Source organism: Balaenoptera borealis (genome assembly GCF_965194805.1).
Source record: "Balaenoptera borealis genome assembly, chromosome: 1".
NCBI classification, from domain to species: Eukaryota; Metazoa; Chordata; class Mammalia; order Artiodactyla; family Balaenopteridae; genus Balaenoptera; species Balaenoptera borealis.
In genome coordinates, this window is record NC_138860.1 from 34,890,288 (window position 1) to 34,913,102 (window position 22,815).

General features: G+C 36.4%; 1 protein-coding gene and 1 pseudogene across 5 annotated transcripts in view; one reads left to right on the forward strand and one right to left on the reverse strand.

Annotated features, from left to right (window-relative positions):
• On the forward strand, positions 1 to 21,508 carry LOC309631081 (small ribosomal subunit protein uS19 pseudogene; annotated as a pseudogene). Its single transcript has one exon. The product of its transcript is annotated as a small ribosomal subunit protein uS19 pseudogene (transcript).
• The window catches only part of SNRPE (small nuclear ribonucleoprotein polypeptide E), an 8,323-nt gene continuing 6,899 nt past the window's right edge, over positions 21,392 to 22,815 (reverse strand). For all 4 annotated transcript variants that reach the window (XM_082397106.1, XM_082397105.1, XM_082397107.1 and 1 more), the window contains one exon: positions 21,392 to 21,506. The gene's annotated coding sequence lies outside the window, so the exon portion shown is untranslated. The remainder of the gene's footprint in view (positions 21,507 to 22,815) is intronic.

Consider the following 22,815-nt stretch of genomic DNA (forward strand, 5'->3'; position numbering starts at 1 on the left):
CCCCACTGCCCCTGCCAAAGTTCCACCCTTGCCTAAACTCCACCCCCATAGCCAAGGCTTTTATTTTATTTTTTTTTTCTTTTTTCCTCTTTTAGATTGGGGTTCTGTTTTACCCTGTTGATTCATTGTTGTTCATTCTTTTATATTTTAAATTTTCCTTAAAAATGTGTTATTTTTCTAATTTTATTTTATTCTTTATACTTTGTTATTGTTCTCTCCTTTTCGCTTGTTCCACCACCACCCCTTTTTCCTTTTTCTGTTGTGGTTTTATTTTACCTTGTTGCAGTTGTTTCCATTATAGTTTTATTTTTCCTAATATATTTTTTGTCTTTCAAATTTTATTTTGTTTTTTATTCTTTGATATTGTACTGCTCCTTTTTTTTTCTTTTTCCTTTCTTTTTTTTTTTTTTTTTTACCTTGCCATGAAGCTTGCGAGATCTTGGTTCCCAGGCCAGAGGTTGGGCCTGAGCTCCTGTGGTGGGAGCTCTGAGTCCAGACCACTGGACTAACAGAGAACCTCAGACCTCAGGGAATATTAATTGGAGTGAGGCCTCCCAGAGGTCATCATCTCAGCACCAAGACCTGGCTCTGTCCAGCTGCCTGCAAACTCTAGTGCTGGACTTCTCAGGCCAAACAACCAGTAAGACAGGAATACAGCACAACCTATCAAAACAAAAAAAAAAAAAAGAAAGGAAATGACAAAAAAAATATGTTACAGATGAAGGAGCAAGGGGAAAATCTACAACACCAAATAAATGAAGATGAAATAAGCAACCTACCTGAAAAAGAATTCAGAGTAAAGATAGGAAAGATGATCAAAAGTCTTGGAAACAGAATGGAGAAAATGTAAGAAACATTTAACAAGGATCTAGAAGAACTAAAGAGCAAACAAACAGTGATGAACAACACAATTACTGATGTAAAAAATACTCTAGAAGGAATCAATAGCAGAATAACTGAGGCAGAAGAATGGATAAGTGAGCTGGAAGATAAACTGGTGGAAATAACTGCCAGGGAGCAAAATAAAGAAAAAAGAATGCAAAGAATTGAGGACAGTCTCAGAGACCTCTGGGACAACATTAAATGCACCAACATTTGAATTATAGTGCTCCCAGAAGAAGAGGAGAAAAAGAAAGGGTCTGAGAAAATATTTGAAGAGATTATAGTCAAAAACTTCCCTAACATGGGAAGGAAATAGTCAAGTCCAGGAAGTGCAGAGAGTACCATACAGGATAAACCCAAAGAGAAACACACCGAGACATGTATTAATCAAACTATCAAAAATTAAATACAAAGAAAAAATATTAAAAGCATCAAGGGAAAAGCAACAAACAAAATACAAGGGAATTCCCATAAGGCTAAGAGCAGATCTTTCAGCAGAAACTCTGCAAGCCAGAAGGGAGTGGCAGGACATATTTAAAGTGATGAAAGGGAAGAACCTACAACCAAGATTACTCTAACCAGCAAGGATCTCATTCAGATTCAATGGAGAAATTAAAACCTTTACAGATAAGCAAAAGTAAAGAGAATTCAGCACCACCAAACCCACTTTACAACAAATGCTAAAGGTACTTCTCTAGGCAGGAAACACAAGAGAAGGTAAAGACCTACAAAAACAAACCAAAAACAATTAATAAAATGGTAATAGGAACATACATATCGAAATTACCTTAAATGTAAATGGATTGAATGCTCCCACCAAAAGACATAGACTGGCTGAATGGATAGAAAAACAAGACCCGTATATATGCTGTCTACAAGAGACCCACTTCAGACTTAGGGACACATACACACTGAAAGTGAGGGGATGGAAAAAGATATTCCATGAAAATGGAAATCAAAAGAAAGCTGGAGTAACAATTCTCATATCAGAAAAAATAGACTTTAAAATAAAGACTATTACAAGAGACAAAGAAGGACACTATGTAATGATCAAGGGATCAATCCAAGAAGAAGATATAACAACTGTAAACATTTATGCACCCAATATAGGAGCACTTCAATACATAAGGCAAACGCTAACAGCCATAAAAAGAGAAATCGACAGTAACACATAATAGTAGGGGACTTTAATACCCCACTTTCACCAATGGACAGATCATCCAAAATGAAAATAAATAAGGAAACACAAGCTTTAAATGACATATTAAACAAGATGGACTTAACTGATATTTATAGGACATTCCATCCAAAAACAACAGAATACACTTTCTTCTCAAGTGCTCATGGAACATTCTCCAGGATAGACCATATCTTGGGTCACAAATCAAGCCTTGGTAAATTTAAGAAAATTGAAATCGTATCAAGCATCTTTTCTGACCACAATGCTATGAGACTAGATATCAATTACAGGAAAAAACTGTAAAAAAATACAAACACATGGAGGCTAAACAATATGCTACTAAGTAACCAAGAGATCACTAAAGAAATCAAAGAGGAAATCAAAAAATACCTAGAAACAAATGACAATGAAAACACGACGACCCAAAACCTATGGGATGCAGCAAAAGCAGTTCTAAGAGGGAAGTTTATAGCAACACAAGCCTACCTCAAGAAACAAGAAAAACCTCAAATAAACAACCTAACCTTACACCTAAAGCAAGTAGAGAAAGAAGAAGAACAATAACAAAAAAACCCCCAAAGTTAGCAGAAGGAAAGAAATCATGAAGATCAGATCAGATCAGAAATAAATGAAAAAGAAATGAAATGAAAACTTTCATTTTGCTTTGAAAGCAAAGATCAATAAAACTAAAAGCTAGCTCTCTGAGAAGATAAACAAAATTGATAAACCATTAGCCAGACTCATCAAGAAAAAAAGGGAGAAGACTCGAATCAACAGAATTAGAAATGAAAAAGGAGAAGTAACAACTGACACTGCAGAAATACAAAGGATCATGAGAGATTACTACAAGCAACTCTATGCCAATAAAATGGACAACCTGGAAGAAATGGACATATTCTTAGAAAAGCACAACCTTCTGAGACTGAACCAGGAAGAAATAGAAAATATAAACAGACAAATCACAAGCACTGAAATTGAGACTGTGATTAAAAATCTTCCAACAAACAAAAGCCTAGGACCAGATGGCTTCACAGGTGAATTCTATCAAACATTTAGAGAAGAGCTAACACCTATCCTTCACAAATGCTTCCAAAATATAGCAGAGGGAGGAACACTCCCAAACTCATTCTACAAGGCCACCATCACCCTGATACCAAAACCAGACAAGGAGGTCACAAAAAAAGAAAACTACAGGTCAATATCATTGATGAACATAGATGCAAAAATCCTCAACAAAATATTAGCAAACAGAATCCAACAGCACATTAAAAGGATCATACACCATGATCAAGTGGGGTTTATCCCAGGAATGCAAGGTTTCTTCAATATATGCAAATCAATCAATGTGATACACCATATTAACAAATTGAAGGAGAAAAACCATATGATCATCTCAATAGATGCAGAAAAAGCTTTTGACAAAATTCAACACCCATTTATGATAAAAACCCTCTAGAAAGCAGGCATAGAGGGAACTTACCTCAACATAATAAAGGCCATATATGACAAACCCACAGCCAACATTGTTCTCAATGTTGAAAAACTGAAACCATTTCCACTAAGATCAGGAACAAGACAAGGTTGTCCACTCTCATCACTATTATTCAACATAGTTTTGGAAGTCTTAGCCACAGCAATCAGAGAAGAAAAAGAAATAAAAGGAATCCAAATCAGAAAAGAAGTAAAACTGTCACTGTTTGCAGATGACATGATACTATACATAGAGAATCCTAAAGATGCTACCAGATAACTACTAGAGCTAATGAATGAATTTGGTAGAGTAGCAGGATACAAAATTAGTGCACAGAAATCTCTTGCATTGCTGTAAGAGAAATCTGAAAGAGAAATTAAGGAAACACTCCCATTTACCATTGCAACAAAAAGAATAAAATACCTAGGAATAAACCTACCTAAGGAGACAAAAGACCTGTATGCAGAAAACTATAAGGCACTGATGAAAGAAATTTAAAATGTTACAAACAGATGGAGAGATATACCATGTTCTTGGATTGGAAGAATCAATATTGTGAAAATGACTATACTACCCAAAGCAATCTACAGATTCAATGCAATCCCTATCAAACTACCAATGGCATTTTTCACAGAAGTAGAACAAAAATTTCACAATTTGTATGGAAACACAAAAGACCCCAAATAGCCAAAGCTATCTTGAGAAAGAAAGACAGAGCTGGAGGAATCAGGCTCCTGGACTTCAGACTATACTACAAAGCTACAGTAATCAAGACAGTATGGTACTGGCACAAAAACAGAAATATTGATTAATGGAACAGGATAGAAAGCCCAGAGATAAACCCATGCACATATGGTCACTTTATCTTTGATAAACGAGGCAAGAGTATAAAATGGAGAAAAGACAGCCTGTTCAATCAGTGATTCTGGGAAAACTGGACAGCTACATGTAAGAGAATGAAATTAGAACACTTCCTAACACCATACACACAAATAAACTCAAAACGGATTAAAGACCTAAATGTAAGGCCAGACAATATAAAACTGTTAGAGGAAAACACAGGCAGAACACCCTATGACATAAATCACAGCAAGATCCTTTTTGACCCACCTCCTTGAGAAATGGAAATAAAAACAAAAATAAACAAATGGGACCTAAGGAAACTTAAAAGCTTTTGCACAGCAAACAAAACCATAAAAAAAGATGAAAAGACAACCCTCAGAATGGGAGAAAATATTTGCAAATGAAGCAACTGACAAAGGATTAATCTCCAAAATATACAAGCAGCTCATGCAGCTCAATATCAAAAAAACAAACAACCCAATCCAAAAATGGGCAGAAGACCTAAATACATATTTCTCCAAAGAGGATATACAGATTGCCAACAAACACATGAATAGATGCTCAACATCACTAATCATTACAGAAATGCAAATCAAAACCACAATGAGGTATCACCTCACACTGGTCAGAATGGCCCTCATCAAAAAATCGACAAACAATAATTGCTGGAGAGGGTGTGGAGAAAAGAGAACGCTCTTGCACTGTTGGTGGGAATGTAAATTGATACAGCCACTAAGGAGAAGAGTATGGAGGTTCCTTAAAAAACTAAAAATAGAATTACCATATGATCCAGCTATCCCACTACTGGGCATATACCCTGAGAAAGCCAAAAAGAGTCATGTACCACAGTGTTCACTGCAGCACTATTTACAATAGCCAGGACATGGATGCAACCTAAGTGTCCATTGACAGAAGAATGGATAAAGAAGATGTGGCACATATATACAATGGAATATTACTCAGCCATAAAAAGAAACAAAATTGAGTTATTGGTAGTGAGGTGGATGGACCTAGAGTCTGTCATACAGAGTGAAGTAAGTCAGAAAGAGAAAAACAAATACCATATGCTAACACATATATATGGAATCTAAAAAAAAAAATTGGTTCTGATGAACCTAGGGGCAGGACAGGAATAAACACATAGACGTAGAGAATGGACTTGAGGACACGGGGAGGGGGAAGGGTAAGCTGGGACGAAGTGAGAGAGTAACACTGACATATATACACTACCAAATGTAAAATAGATAGCTAGTGGGAAGCAGCTGCATAGCACAGGGAAATCAGCTTGGTGCTTTGTGACCATCTAGAGGGGTGGGATAAGGAGGGTGGGAGGGAGACGCAAGAGGGAGGGGATATGGGGATATACGTATGCATATAGCTGATTCACTTTGTTAAACAGCAGAAACTAACACAACATTGTAAAGCAATTATACTCCAATAAAGATGTTAAAAAAATTATATTAGTTTCATGTGTGTTTTCTATATGGAATGTAAACTATGGTTGATTGTGGTCAGTTTCAGCTCTTAGCACAGTACTATTCCCCATCCCCATCCACATGGCAGGCAGCTGTGCATATGTTCCTGGAGCAGCTTGCACACATCCGGGATGGGTAAAAAGGACCTTGTTCTCCAAATACTGGAAAGTTGGATTCTAATTGGTGATGGCTGCTTCTGATCACAGAGGTGCAAAGAGGAGGTGCCATTGTTGTTGCACCTCCACCCATTGTTGCAAGCCACTTCCCCTACAACTGAAGTGAACTTACAGGGGATTTAACGTGCCAGTGCCCTTTTCTCCCTCCCTTTCATTTTTCTCTTTTTTCCCATGTTGGCAGCCAGACATTAAAAGACTATGACATTCAAAACCAACTACATATATGGGGAAAATTAGAAAGTGCTCAGGCTCAAAAAAGAACTGAGAAGACCTAAGTTTAAACCTCCAGCTGATCCTTGGTACAGAGACAACCCATAACAATAAAATAATAATAATAATAACAAAAAACCTCAGATAAGGGGGAGAATCTGATTTCCAGAGATAACATTATTAGATTCAAATGTCCAGTTTTCAGCAAAAAAATCACAAGACACACAAAGAAACAGGAAAATATTGCCCATTCAAAGGAAAAAACTAAACCAATAGAAACTGTCCCTGAGAAAGACCTGATTGCAGATCTGCTAGACAAAGTCTAACATATCATCTTAACAATGCTCAAAAACTAAGGAAGATGTGGAGAAAGTCAAGAAAATGATATAGGAAATCTAAAAAGAAACTAAAAAAATTCTGGAGCTAAAAAGTATAACTGAGGGACTTCCCTGGTGGCGCAGTGGTTAAGAATCCTCCTGCCAATGTAGGGGACACGGGTTCGACCCCTGGTCTGGGAAGATCCCACGTGCCACGGAGCAACTAAGCCCATGTGCCACAACTACTGAGCCTGCACTCTAGAGCCCGTGCCGCAACTACTGAAGCCCACATGCCTGGAGCCCATGCTCTGCAACAAGGGAAGCCACCTCAGTGAAGCCTGCACACACTGCAACAAAGAGTAGCCCTTGCTCGCCACAACTAGAGAAAGCCCATGCGCAGCAACGAAGACCCAACACAGGCAAAAAAATGTATAACTGAAAAGAAAAATTCAGTAGAGGGATTCAAAGGCAGAATTGAGCTGCCAGAAGAAAGAATAGGGAAACCTGAAGAAGATAGGACAATAGGAATTACTGAGTCTGAAGAACATAAAGAAAAAAGATGGAAGAAAAGTAAACAGAGCTAAGGGACCTGTGGCACACCATCAAGTGGACCAACATATACACTGTGGGAATCCCAGAAGGAGAAGAGAGAAAGGGGCAGAGAGAATATTTGAAGAAAAGATGGCTGAAAACTTACCAAATTTGATGAAAGACATGAAAATAAACATCCAAGAAGCTCAACAAACTCCAAGTAAGATGAACTCAAAGAGACCCACTTATAATAAAATGTTCGAAAACCAAAGATAAAGAATCTTGAAAGCAGCAAGAGAAAAGTGACTTGTCACATACAAGAGATCCTCAATAAGACAATCGGATTTCTTATCAGAAACTCTGGAAGCCAGAAAGCAGTGCAGCTGATACATTCAAAGTGCTAAAAGAAAAAAACTTTCAACTGATAATCCTGTATCTCACAAAAGTATCCTTCAAGACTGAGGGAGAAATTAAGACATTCTCAGATAAACAAGCTGAAAAAGTTTATTACCACTAAGCCTGCCCTGCAAGAAATGCTCAAGGGTGAAATGAAAGGACACTAGACAGTAACTCAAAACAGTATGAAGGACTAATGAGAACACACTGTATAGCATGGGGAATTCTACTCAATGCTCTGTGACCTAAATGGGAAGGAAATCCAAGGAAGAGGGGATATACATATATGTGTGGCTGATTCACTTTGCTGTACAGCAGAAACTAACACAACACTGTAAAGCAACTATACTCCAATAAAAAAAAAAATGAAGAAATAAAGATCTCAACAAAGGTAAATGTACACAAGTAATTATGAAAGCTAGAATTATTTTAAAAACAGTCTCTATCTCCACTTTTATTCTACATGATTTAAGAGACTAATATATTTTTTTAAAAATTATTAGGGGTTTCCCTGGTGGCACAGTGGTTGACAATCTGCCTGCCAATGCAGGGGACACGGGTTCGAGCCCTGGTCTGGGAGGATCCCACATGCCACGGAGCAGTTGGGCCCGTGAGCCACAATTACTGAGCCTGCACGTCTGGAGCCTGTGCTCCGCAACAAGAGAGGCCGAAATAGTGAGAGGCCCACGCACCGCGATGAAGAGTGGCCCCCACTTGCCACAACTAGGGAAAGCCCTCGCACAGAAACGAAGACCCAACACAGCCATAAATAAATAACTTAAAACAAAAAAAAAAACCACAATGAGGTATTAACAATATCACCTCACACCTGTTAGAATGGCTATCATCAAAAAGACCATAAATAATAAGGGTTGGCAAGGATGTGGAGAAAAGGGAATCCTTGTACAATGTTGGTGGGAATATAAATTGGTGCAGCCACTGTGGAAAACAGTTATGGAGGTTCCTCAAAAAAACTAGAAATAACTCACAGACATATAAAACAAATTTATGGTTACCAAAGGGGAAAGAGGGTGGGGGAGGGATAAATTAGGAGTCTGGGATTAGCAGTTACAAACTACTATATATAAAATAGATAAACAACAAGGTTCTACAGTATAGCACAGGGAACTACATTCAATATCCTGTAATAAACCATAATGGAAAATAATATATATGAATAACTGAATCACTTGGTTGTACACCAGAAGTTAACACAACATTGTAAATCAACTATACTTCAATAAAAATTTTTAAACTAATTAATTAAAAAGGAAACTAAAAATAGAACTACCATATGATCCAGCAATTCCACTCCAGGGTATACATCTGAAGAAAACGAAAACACTAATTCGAAGATATATGCACCCCAATGTTCATAGCAGTATTATTTGCAATAGCCAAGATATAGAAGCAAAATAAGTGTCTATTAACAGATGAATAGATAAAGAAGATGCAATACACACACACACACACACACACACACACACAGACAAAGGAATACAGTTCAGCCATAAAAAATAATAAAATTTTGCCATATGCAACATGGATGGACTTGGAGAGAATTATGCTAAGTGAAATAAGTCAGACACAGAAAGATAAATACTGTATGTTACTTACATGTAGAATCTAAAATGTAAAGCCGACTAGTGAATATAACAAAAAAGAAACAGACTCACAGATACAGAGAACAAACTAGTTACCAGTGGTGAGAGGGAAGAGGGGAGGGACAGGATAGAGGTAGGGGATTAAGAGGTACAAGCTATTATGTATCAAATAAATAAGTTACAATATATATTGTACAGCACAAGGAATACGGCCAATATTTTTTAATAACTATAAATGGAGTATAACCTTTAAAAATTGTGAATCACTGTGCTGTGCACCTGAAACTTATATAATATTGTAAGCCAATATACCTCAATTTAAAAAAATGTGAAAGCCTTTCCTCTAAGATCAGGTATAAGGCAAGGATGTCAACCTTCCTCACTTTTATTCAACTTAGTACTGGTAGTTCTAACTAGAGCAATTAGACAAGAAAGAGAAATAAAAGGCATCTAATATGGAAAAGAAGAAGTAAAATTATCATCGTTTACAGATACGATCTTTGATAGAGAAAACCCTAGTCTACAAAAAATTGTGACACTAAAATGTTAATTCAGCAAAGTAACAGAATATAAAGTCAACATACAAAAATCAGTTATATTTCTATCACTAATAATCACCAAAAATAAACAATCTGAAAAGGAAATTACAAAAACAATTCCATTTACAATAACATCAAAAAGTATAAAACACTTAGGAATGAACTTATCTAAGGAGTTGAAACACTTGTACAATGAAAACTACAAATCATTGCTGAGAGAAATTAAAGAAGACATTAAAAAATGGAAATATCCCATGCTCATTTATTGGAAGACTTAGTATTGTCAGTACTACCCCACAGATGTCAAGACTACCCAAAGTGATCTATAGATTCCTAACAAATGTAATGTATTTCTTATCAAAATCCTGATATTTTTTTCAGGAATAGAAAAAAAACCCAAAACCCATCCTAAAACCAGGGACTCTGAATAATAACCAAAACAATCTTGAAAAGGAACAACAAAGATGAAAGACTCACTTCCTGATTTCAAAACTTACTGCAAAGCTCCAAATAGTGTGGTACTGGAATAAAGACAGATATATAGACCAATAGAATAGAGAGAGCCCAGAAATAAATCTTCACATGGTGAAATTATTTTTGATGAGGGTGCCACAACCATGCAATAGAGAAAGGACAGTCTTCAAAAAGTAGTGCTGGGAAAACTGGATATTCACATGCAAAAGAAAATGAAGCTAAACCCTATCCAATACCATATACAATGAATCAAAGACTTAAATGTAGGACCTAAAACCATAAAACTCAGGAAAAAACACAGAATTAAAGCTACACAACACTGAATTTGGCAATAATTTCCTGGATATGACATGAAAGACACAGGCAACAAAAGAAAAAAATAGGCAAACTGGACTTCGTGAAAATTTAAACATTCTCTGCACTGAAAGACACCATCCAGAGTAAAAAGGCAACCCACAGAATGGGAGAAAATATTTGCCAATCATATATGTGATAAGGGATTAATATCTAGAATATATAGAGAATCCCTAAAACTCAAAAAGCAATTTGATTAAAAAATGGGCAAACACTTGAATAGATATTTCTCCAAAGATACACAAATGACAAATAAGCAAATGAAAAGATGCTAAGCATCAATAATCATTAGGGAAATGTAAATCAAAACCACAATGTCAATTAATGTAAATTATTGCAGTATTGTAAGATAGAAAATTCATATAATCATTAATGAAAGAAAGCACTCTATAAAATTTAACATACATCCAGGATAAAAAGAAGGAAAAAGTATTGTACACTTACAATTTTGTTAAAGGGTAGATATCATGTTAAATGTATTTTCCACAATAAACATTTTAAAAAGAAAAAAAATAAAACCACAATAAGATACCACCTCACACCCATTAGGATGGCTACTATCAAAAAAACAAAACAACAGATGTTGGCGAGGATGTGGAGAATCTGCAATTGTTGCATGCTGTTGGTGAGAATGTAAAATGGTAGGGTTGCTGTGAAAAACAATATGGTGGTTCCTCAAAAAATCAAAGACAGATTTACCATATGCCCCAGCAATTCCACTTCTGAGGATATATACTCAAAAGAATTGAAATCAGGGTCTCCAAGAGATATATGTACACCCATGTTCAGAACTTTATTTACAATAGCTAAAACACGGAAGCAACCCAAGTGTCTGTTGATGGCTGAATGGATAAGCAAAATGTGAGATATATATATACACAATGGAATGTTCTTTAGCCTTTAAGGAAAGAAATTTTAACATATACTACAACATGGATAAACCTTGAGGACATTATGCTAAGTGAAATAGCCAGTTATAAAAAGACAAATACTGTATGATTCCACTTAAATGAGGTACTTAAATCATAGAGACAAAAAGTAGAATTGTGATTGCCAGGGGTTGGTGGCAGGGTGGGGGAGATGAGAGGATTGTGGGAATTATGAGCATAGGGTTTTAGTTTAACAAGATGAAAAGAAGAGCTATGAAGATGGATGGTGATATTAAATACTGACCTGTACACTTAAAAAATGGTTAATATAGAAAATTTATATGTATTTTACACAATAAAAAAATTTTTTTAAAACCAATCAAGAGGTATTGAAACCTCAAATACTAACCTCTGGAAAAAGAACAGTAGAGATCCACAGCCAAATTTTTGAAAATTTCCTTGCAATAGCCTGTCTTCAACAAGTCTATACAATTTCTTCACCTTCTTTTCTCTAGGGAAAGTTATAAGATCCCCAAACCCCAGGGTATGTATTTTCCAGGTTTCTTCCTCTTTCTGACCTACTTTTGTAATATATAATAAATATATATATAAATATATTTATATAGGTAAATATATATATTTACCTATATAAATGCTGGTAGTTTTCAAATACACAAACCCACTCATGGAAATATACCTCATGAAGTGCAAAAGAGATGCAAAAGGATGTTCACTGTGGCATAATTTATAGTAATGAAAAAGCTGAAACTACATAAAAAAATGTTTCATAGATTATGATTTGTCAACTCAGTGGAATGTTATGCACAAAGCCTGAAGGACAGCAGGAAACAGTTATTACAAGGAACCATGATTATGGGTAATAATTTAAAAATCCTTGAATGCCGTATCAAACTGTTTTTAACAATGTAATCTATAGAAAAAGGAACCCTCTAGAGTTGAAACAAGGTATAAAGACTGTAGCAGAAAGTACCTTTTCTTTTCTTTAGCTGTCTGAAGGAAATTAAGAAAAGGAGAAAAGGAAATGCCCTTATTGACCTTCCCTCCAGCCTTTCCTGCTGCTAACTCCTTGACACTCAACACTAGCCAACACTTTAAAAGGGAGCCTATACAGAAATGGATTCAGCACTCAGGTTTCCTCTAAGAGGAGGTGGGAAGGTTACGTATGAAAAGATCTCAAGCTGAAGCCAGGAAAAGATCCACCTGGTAAAAAAAAAAAAAAAAAAAACCCTCACGTCTCTTAAAAAAAAAATGACCTGAAAAATTATTTCCAATCCAAAAGTTAAAAACTGATAAGACAGAAAAGATGGGACTTCCCAACCAGATATTCAGGTAGGTATTTGTGAATCTTGTTACTAACTATCAAAAGCAAAGATAGCAACAACGTACTGAGGAATTTATAACACGTCTAAAAGTATGACAAAAGAGTACGAACAATGTGAGGAATAAGGTTCTAACACCATACATGAAGCAGTAAAATACTATTGAAGGTAAACTATAATAAGTCAAATATGTATATTGTAATCCTTAGGGGAATCATGTAAAAAACTTTTTAAATGAGGTATATAGCTAACAAGCCAATAGACAAATAAAATGGAATCATAATAAAAACAATCCAAAAGACAGAAAAATAGATAAAAAGAAGAAATGGGACTAATAAAAAACAAGAAAGATGGATTCAAGAACTGTGAAGTATCTGAAATTTTACCCTACTTGCAAGCTAACAGGTTGGCCTGTCACAGTTTCATGGATGCTGGCAGAAGACATGAGACATTTGAGTTACAGAAGGGCAGCTTATTATTCCTAACAATGGAAATACCCAGAGTATCAGTTTTTGTTTTTTCTACCAGTTCCCCAAATCTCAATTAGCACAGAGCAATGCAACTAGGGCCACATGACACTGACATATAGTGCTTTGTTGTAGCAGAAAAACCCTGAACTTGGAGAACTAAATTTTTTATGTGGGCAGTAAGCATGCCTGCTCCTTGCTCTAGAAAGATACTATCTTCCAAGGCTGTTTGCTAAATAAACATCCTTGAAAAAGACAGTCAGAAACAAAGGGCAATCAGTACCTTGCTTGCAAGACACACAGAAATGCAAAAGACTTATGAAGCTCTGTCTCCCACTAGATGGCAGATTTATTTTTAAGTTTTTTGGGGGTTTTTTGATTTTTAAATTTTTTATTTTATTTTTTTTGGCCGTGCCATGAGGCATGCAGGATCTTAGTTCCCCGACCAGGGATTGAACCCATGCCCTCTGCATTGGGAGTGTGGAGTCTTAACCACTGGACCACCAGGGAAGTCCCTAGAACACACATATTTTATAAGTGCATGTGGAATAGTCACCAAGACAGATCATGTGGGCTATCAAACAAACTTAACAAACCTAAAATAACTAAAATCATATAAAGTATATTATCTGTACACACAGAATTACACTAGAAATCAATAACAGAAAAATAACTGGAAAATCCCCAAATATTTGGAAAGTGAACAACACACTTCTAAATAACTCATGTATCAAAGAGGAATTTAAAAAGGAAACTGAAAAGATTTTGAGCTTAATAAAAATAAAAATGCAATATATCAAAATTTCTGAGACATGATGAAATGCTTATATTAAAAATGTAACCAATATTTTTATATCAATAACCTAAACTTCCACCTTAAAAAACTAGAAAATATCAAATTAAACCCAAAAGCAAGCAGACAAAAGAAAATAATAAAAAGCAGAAATTGATGAAATTGAAAATAGTAAAACATTACAGAAAAATTAATGAAATGAAAACCTGTTTCTTTAAGAAGTTCAATGAAAATGATAAATTTCTGACCAAGGAAAAAACTTCGACACAAATTACCAATATTAGGAATTAAAGAAAAGGTATCTCTACTGATCATACCAATATTAGGAATTAAAGAAAAGGTATCTCTACTGATCATACAGGCATTAAAATAAGAAATATTATGAACAACTTTATGCCAGTTTGATAGTTTACATAAAATGGACAAATTCCTTTATAAAAAGTTTCCTCTCAAAACTCACTCAATAAATGTAGATAACCTGAATAGTCCTAGATCTATTAAAGTAATTGAATTAGTAGTAAAAACCTTCTATCATAAAAACAAGCTGTAGAGATAGGTGAACTTAGGGGACAATAAGTTATTGGTTTTGAATACAGAGGAGTCCTAGGAGTCCTGGGGGATAAGGCTGAAGTCCTGAGAGATAGATAGACTGTAGAAAGCATTGAAAGTCAGGCTAAGGACTTCAACTTTCATTATACAGATGATGTCTTTCTTTTTCATGGTGTGCCCCAGACCACCCTCCGCATTTATGCCAGTTAATCTTTTTTTTTTCTTTTTTTTATTGGAGTATAGTTGATTTACAATGCTGTGTTAGTTTCTGCTGTACAGCAAAGTATGTCAGTTATACATATATCAGTACATATATCCACTCTTTTTTAGATTCTATTTCCATATAGGTCGTTACAGAGTATTGAATAGAGTTCCCTACGCTATACAGTAGGTTCTTATTAGTTATCTATTTTATACATAGTAGTGTGTATATGTCAATCCCAATCTCCAAATTTATCCCTCCCTCCCCTTTCCCCCTTGGTAACCATAAGTTTGTTTTCTACATCTGTGACTCAGTTTGTTTTGTAAATAGGTTCATTTGTAGAATTTTTTTAGATGCCACATATAAGCAGTATCATATGATATAGGATATCACTGTCATGCTGTCATTGTCATATTGTCTTTGACTTACTTCACTCAATATGACAATCTCTAGGTCCATCCATGTCACTGCAAATGGCATTATTTTGTTCTTTTTTATTACGCCAGTTAATCTTTAGTATTTATATAGTGCCTTGTACTATTTTCTCTGTTGATTATATGTGTAACAGTGCCCTAAGCAAGTTTGTAAATTCCTTAGGATAGGTCACATGATAAAGATTTCCAAATTGGGGGCAAAGCTACAGAAACCTTCCAGGTCAGGTGGCTTCATAGGTAAAAATATACCAAACATTTAAGGATGTAATGATATGAATCCCATACAACTCTTCCAGAAAATAAAAGATGAGGAAACACTTCCCAACTTTTTGAAACTATTACCCTCATGCTAAAACCAGATAAAAACACCACAAAAAACTACAGGTCAACATCCCTTGTAAGCATAGATACAAAAAACCTTAAACACATAAGCAAATTGAATTTAACAATATATTAAATAGATAATACACCATGACTAAGTGGTGTTTATCTCGGAAATGCAAGGTTAGTTCAACATTGAAAACCAGTTAATGCAGGAACTTCCCTGGTGGTCCAGTGGTTAAGAATCCGCCTTCCAGTGCAGGGGACTCAGGTTCAATCCCTGGCCGGGGAACTAAGATCCCACATGCAGTGGGGCAACTAAGCCCACACGCTGCAACTACTGAGCCTGGGCATCACAACTAGAGAGAAGCCTGTGCACCGCAACAAAGAGCCTGAGCACGGCAACGAAAGATCCCGCGTGCCACAAATAAGACCTGACACAGCCGAAAATAAATAAATAAATTTTTTAATAAAAGAGAAAACCAGTTAATGCAATTTGCCTTATCAGACAATAACAGAAAAACCATGTGATCATCCCAATAGGTGCAGAGAAAAATGGTGACGAAATTCAACACATATTCATGATAAAAAACGCTAAGCAAATTAGATTTGGAGGGAACTTAACCAACTAAAGGAACATGTACCAAAAACCTACAACTGTATCATACTTGATAGCATGTTTTTTCACTAATGGTATACTTTCTCGCTAAGATCAGGAACAAGACAAAGATGTCTTCTCCTACCACTCATACTAGAATGGCCCTAGCCATTGAAAAAAGGCAAGAAAAAGAAATAAAACACTTAGTCTGGAAAGGAAGGAATAAAACTTTTTCTTTGAATTTTTATTTCTTGCATTTTTATTTGCAGGCAAAATGATCATGTATATAGAAAATCTCAAGCAATCCACAAAAAAGAGACTAGTATTAATAATTGAGTTTAGCAGGGTCACAGGATACAAGGTCAATTTATAAAACTCAGTTGTACTTTATAATAGCATCAGAAAACATGAAATAGGGCTTCCCTGGTGGTGCAGTGGTTAGGAATCCGCCTGCCAATGCAGGGGACACGGGTTCGTGCCCTGGTCCGGGAAGATCCCACATGCCGTGGAGAGGCTAGGCCCGTGAGCCACAACTACTGAGCCTGCGCATCTGGAGCCTGTGCTCCACAATGGGAGAGGCCACGATAGTGAGAGGCCCGCGCACCACGATGAAGAGTGGCCCCCGCTCGCCGCAACTGGAGAAAGCCCTTGCACAGAAGCGAAGACCCAACACAGCGAAAAATAAATAAATAAATAAATAAATTTATTTAAAAAAACAAAAAACAAAAAAACCCATGAAATATTTAGGAAAGGATAAATCTAACAAAATGTGTGCAAGAATTTTATGCTGAAAACTGCACAACACTGATGAGAGAAATAAAAGAAAACCTAAATAAATGGAGAGATATCATGTTCATCAATGGAAGATGATATTAAGACGTCAATTCTCCCCAAAACTATTTACATCATCAAGTAATCTCAACCAAAATCCCAGAAGATTTTTTGTAGAAACTGACAAGCTGATTCTGAAATCTATATGGAAAAGCTAAGGCCCTGGAACAAACTACTTTAAAAGAACAAAGCTGGCTGATTCCCACCACCTGATTTCAAAGCTTATTATAAAGGTATAATAGTGAAGTCAATGCGGTATTGGTTAAAATACAGACCTACAGAGCAATGGAACAAGAGCCCCGAAAAAGTGACCCACACATACAGTCAAATGATTTTCAACAAAGGCGCTAAAGTAAATCAATGGAAAATGACAGTCTTTTGAACAAATGGTCCTGGAATATTGGTCATCCATCTGCCAAAAAATGAACTCAATCTATACCTCACACTGTATTATAAAATTAACACAAAATGCATCATAGATCTAAAGGTGCACCTAAGAAAAAATCTAAAAATCACCTAAGAAAAATCAGAAAAATCTTTGTCACCATTGGTTTGGCAGAGAATCCTTATGACACAAAAAGCATAAACCATAAAAAAATTTTTTGGATAAATGAAAACCTTGAAAATTGAAAAAATGAAAAATTTGTGCTCTTTAAGACATTGCAGAGAAATGAAAAGATAGCCACAGACTGGGAAGAAATATTTGTAAAACCCCTCTCTGATAAGGAATTTTTTGTGCAGAATATGTAAAGAACTCTCCAACACTAAAAGAGGAAAACAGCCCAATTTTTAAAACAGCAAAAGCTTTGAAGAGACACTTCATCACAGATACAGATGGCAAATAAGCACATGAAAAGACAGTAGGCCCTCCTCTGCATCTGAGGGTTCCATATCTGCAGAACAAATTTTCAGAAAAATAAAATTACGTTAAGTTCCAAAATGCAAAACTTGAATTTGCTCCCACACCAGAAACTATTTGCATAGCATTGACATTGTATTTACAACTATTTACATTGTATTAGGTATTATAAGTAATCTAGAGATGACAAAGTATATGGGGAGGATGTGCATAGGTTATATGCAAATACTACGCCACTTTATATGAGGGACTTAAGCATCTGCAGATTTTGGTATCCTGTGGGAGGAGATGGGGGGCAGCCACCCAGAAACCAATCCCCCAAGGATACCAAAGAATGACTGTAGTACTCAAAATTATTCAATATTAGGAAAATGCAAATTAAAACAATGAGATACCATTATACACCTATTAGAATGGAGAAAATAAAATCTGACAATACCAATTGCCGGTGAGGATGCAGAGCAACTGGAACTCACATACATTGTTAATGGGAATGCAAAATGGTATAGCCACTTTCAAAAGTCTGACAGTCTCTTGTTAAACATACACTTATCATTTGACTGTCACACCACTCCCTTGCCAAAAACTGGAAACAACCCAAATGTCCATTAACTAGGTAATGGATGAACAAATTGTGGTATATCCACACAATGGAATACTTAGCAATAAAAAGGGAAAAACCACTGATAATGAAACATGTATGAATCTCAAAAGCATTATATGAAGGAAGCCAGACACAAAAGGCTATACATTGTATGATTCCATTTATATGACATTCTGGAAAAGGCAAAACTGTAAAGTCAGAAATCAGATCAGTAGTTGCCAAGGAGCTAGGGTGAGTGAAGTGGATTGACTGTGAAGAGCCTGAGGCAACCACTGTGGTTCATGGAAATATCAGTATTATGTTTTGACTGTGGCACAGGTTACATGACTATACATTTGTCAAATGACATCAAAGTGCACATGTGTGAAGTATGACTTTCAGTATCTGTAAATTATGCCTCAGTAAACTGAACCATGAAGAACAAAACAGATTCCCGAAGTTGTGATCTATCTCATTCTATGTGGAACAAGTTTACCTTTTCCCCACACATTCCTAAATAAATCTTTTAAACGACAGATCTATCCTCATTTGTAATGAGACAAATAATACTTTTTGAGCATTCCCGAGGCCTGATAGGTACTTTATATGTATTATCTCATGAAATTATTCCACCAGCCCTATGAAACTGAGGTTAAGAGGTTTGGATAATTCTAAAGTTGCCGTTTAAACCCGAGTATGCGGACTACCAAGGTCATCTTTCCTTCTGTACCTCGCTGCTTTCCCAATTCCCCAAAGACAAGGACTAAACTTTTTTTTTTTTTTTTAGTAAATTTATTTATTTATTTAGTTATGGCCGAGTTGGGTCTTCGTTGTTGCAAGCAGGGGCTACTCTTCGTTGCAGTGCGCAGGCTTCTCACTGTGGTGGCTTCTCTCGTTATGGAGCACGGGCTCTAGGCGCGCGGGCTTCAGTAGTTGTGGCTCATGGGCTCTAGAGCACAGGCTCAGTAGTTGTGGCGCACAGGCTTAGCTGCTCTGTGGCATGTGGGATCTTCCTGGACCAGGGCTGGAACCCATGTCGCCTGCATTGGCAGGCGGATTCCTAACCACTGTGCCACCAGGAAAGCCCAGGGACTAAATTTTATATTCTTCACTATGTCTAACATCTTACATCCAAATAAAAACTGACACTGGTGAAAAACAAGAAACAACTTCCCAAACTGAGTACCTTATCAAGTGTAGGATCTAAAGAAAGATGCTTTTCTGGGGAAAATCCTCCCTTTCCCACTCTACTCCTACCATCTCTGGTTTAGTAACAGCCCATCAAAAGGAGGCACTCATTTGTTTATTCTCCCTAGTTCCTCTCTGCAATTTCCCAGCCCTGCAAAACATCGCAAACTCAGATGGCCCTGGGGATGAGGCTAATCTGTTAATACTCCAGAGACAGCAATTTCTATGGACATAGAATGATGATCCAAGATCATCTTTCTCAGGAATTATTTTCTTAACTAAGGAAGTTTACTGTTTTATTGAATAAAATCAGTCACATCACTTCATTTGTATTCCCTCATACAGTCCAAGATTATCACTTCAATTGCCAACTTTCTTAACTATGGCATTTAACAAATCTTCCCTAAACAACTAATCCCATCCCAAGCTTAAGAGGTACTGAAGACAAGTGGCCCCATTCTGACACTGTTCTCAGTTACAATGCTTTAGTTGTAAGTAACAGAAAATCCAATCAGGAATCTTCTTCTCTCACATAAAAAGTTAGGTGGTAGGGAAGTTCCAGAGTTAATTCAGTGGTTCAAAAGTCATCAAAGGCCAAATTTTTTCCATTTTTGTATTCTGGCATCCTTAGGATGTTGGCAATTATTATTTCATAGTATCCTCACAATAAGCCTGTGATTTTCATTAAAGCTGCTGCCTAACGGTTGCCTAGTATGAGGAAGACAATTTTCTCACATGTACTTTGGAAGGCAATTTAGAAGTACCTATAGAATTTTTTTTTTAATGTGTATATCCTTTGATCTAGCAATTCCACTTCTAAGAATTCATCTCAGAAAATGTTAAGTGGACAAAAACAGGCATGAAGACGTTCATTAATGGTAAAAAATGAGAAACAGCCTAAAATACCCATCAATAGGGTGTGATTACTTAAATTGAGAGACTCATATAATGGAATACATCATAGCTGTTTAACATGGAACTACGTGCAAGTTTTGTTGATAACAGCGGAACTGCAAAGAGTATGTGTGCATAAATAAATAAAAATACCTATGACACTAAAAAAGCAGCTGGGGATTCCTGGCGGTCCAGTGGTTAGGACTCTGCACTTTCACTGCCAAGGGCCTGGGTTCCATCCCTGGTTGGGGAACTAAGATCCCACAAGTTGCGGCAAGGCCAAAAAAAAAAAAAGGCAACAAAAGCAAACACAGATAAACTGGATTACATCAAAATTTAAAAATTCTGTGTATCAAAAGACAACGAACAGAATGAAAAGGCAACCCACAGAATGGGAGAAAATATTTGCAAATCATTTATTTAAGCCAGAATATGTAAAGAACTCCTTCAAATTAACAAAAAAATAAACTGTTTAAAAATAGGCAGAGGACTTGAATAGACATTTCTCCAAAGAAGACAAGCTAATGACCAATAAACATATGAAAAGATGCTCAACATCACTAATCATTATGGAAATACAAATCAAAACTACAACCTCACAACCATTAGGATGACTGCTATCAAAAACAGAAGTTTTACCTCTCTGAAGAATCGACAAGATGGCAGAAATGGAGCAGAAGCAGCAGACCTTTTGCAATTTCACCTACAGCAGCGTGGACCTTGTAGGACATGTCCTACGAGCAGCTGGTACAGCTGTACAGCACCCAGCTACTGCTGAACCAGGACTGCCAAGGAAGCAGCACACCCTGCTAAAGCGCCAGTGCAAGGCCAAGAAGGAGGCACTGCCCAAGGAGACGCCTGAGGTGGTAAAGACGCACCTGCAGGACATCATCATCCTGCCTGAGATGGTGGACAGCATGGTGGGCGTCTACAAGGTCAAGACCTTCAACCAGGTGGAATCAAGCCTGAGTTCTCAATCACCTACACAGCCAGGCTGGCATCGGGGTCACTCCTCTGGCTTCACCCCCTTCAAGTAGCCTGCTCGGCCAATAAAGTCACAGACTTCTCTTAAAAAAAAAAAAAAGTTGTTTTGCCAAGAATGTGAAGAAACTGCAACCTTTGTGCACTGTTGATGAGAAAGTAAAATGGTAAAACCGCTGTGGAAAACAGTATGATGGTTACTCAAAAATCTACAGAGAATATACTCAAAAGAACTGAAAGCAGGGTCTCGAAGATTCACAGCAGCATTATTTACAGAAGTCAAAAAGTGGAAGCAACCCAAATGTCTATCGACAGTTAAATGTATAAACAAAATGTGGTATATATACATGCAATATTATTCAGCCTTAGAAAGGAAGGAAATCCTGACACATTCTACTACATGGATGAAACTTGAGGACATTATGCTAAGTGAAATAAGTCAGTCACAAAAAGACAAATATTGTATGATTCCACTTATATGAGGTACCTAATCAAACTCAGAAACAAAAAATCAAATCCAGGGGCTGAGGGGAGGGATGGTTAAGTTGTTGCTTAATAGGTACAGTTTGTTTTTTGCAAGATAAAAAAGTTCTAAAGATTGGTTGCATAACCATGTGAATATACTTAACACTACTGAGCTGTACACTTTAAAATGGTGAAGATAGGGACTTCCCTGGCGGTCCAGTGTTTAGGACTCCACGCTTCCATTTCAGGGGGCAGAGGTTCCCTGGTTGGGGAACTGAGATCCCGCAAGCCGCGAAGCACGGCCAAAAAAATAAAATAAATAAATAAGATGGTTAAGATAGTAAATATTATGTGTATTTTACCAAAATTAAAAATTTTACCTAAAAGAAATTTTAAATACCAAAATGAGAATCAAACCTCAGAAAGCACCTGTTAACAGTGGTTATTTATGGAGAACACTGATGGGAAAAGGAGGGACTTTTGTTTTCTGCTCTGTATATTTCTGTATAGTTTACATTTGATCATAAACGTGTATTAAGCTAATGCTTTTTAATATTTAAAAATTCCACTGGATATAATTTTTAAATTAAAATTAAATTCTAAGTAGTAACAGACTTAAGTTCTCATGCCACCTTAAGTTTTACCAAGCATCCCCTCAAAAAAGCATGCCGCAAGTATGTGGTTATGATCAGTTCTAATAGGAATAATTAATTAGGGAAAAGATCCTGTGTCATCCAGTTAACATGAGATGGTGCTATTAGGTTTTCCCCAGGAAATGCCCGTGACACTTCCTGGCTAATAATGCCTTAATCCAAATTAGACAGAGATCCACTCTCTAATCTTGAAATTGACAAATGTGATACAATAATATTTGGTGCCTGCATATACAAAATTCTAGCATTTTCAAACTATTCTTATCCTTCTTTCTCCCTACTACTAACAGAACACCAGGCCCGAATCAGCACTTACTTTTCGGAGCCTGATTCTCC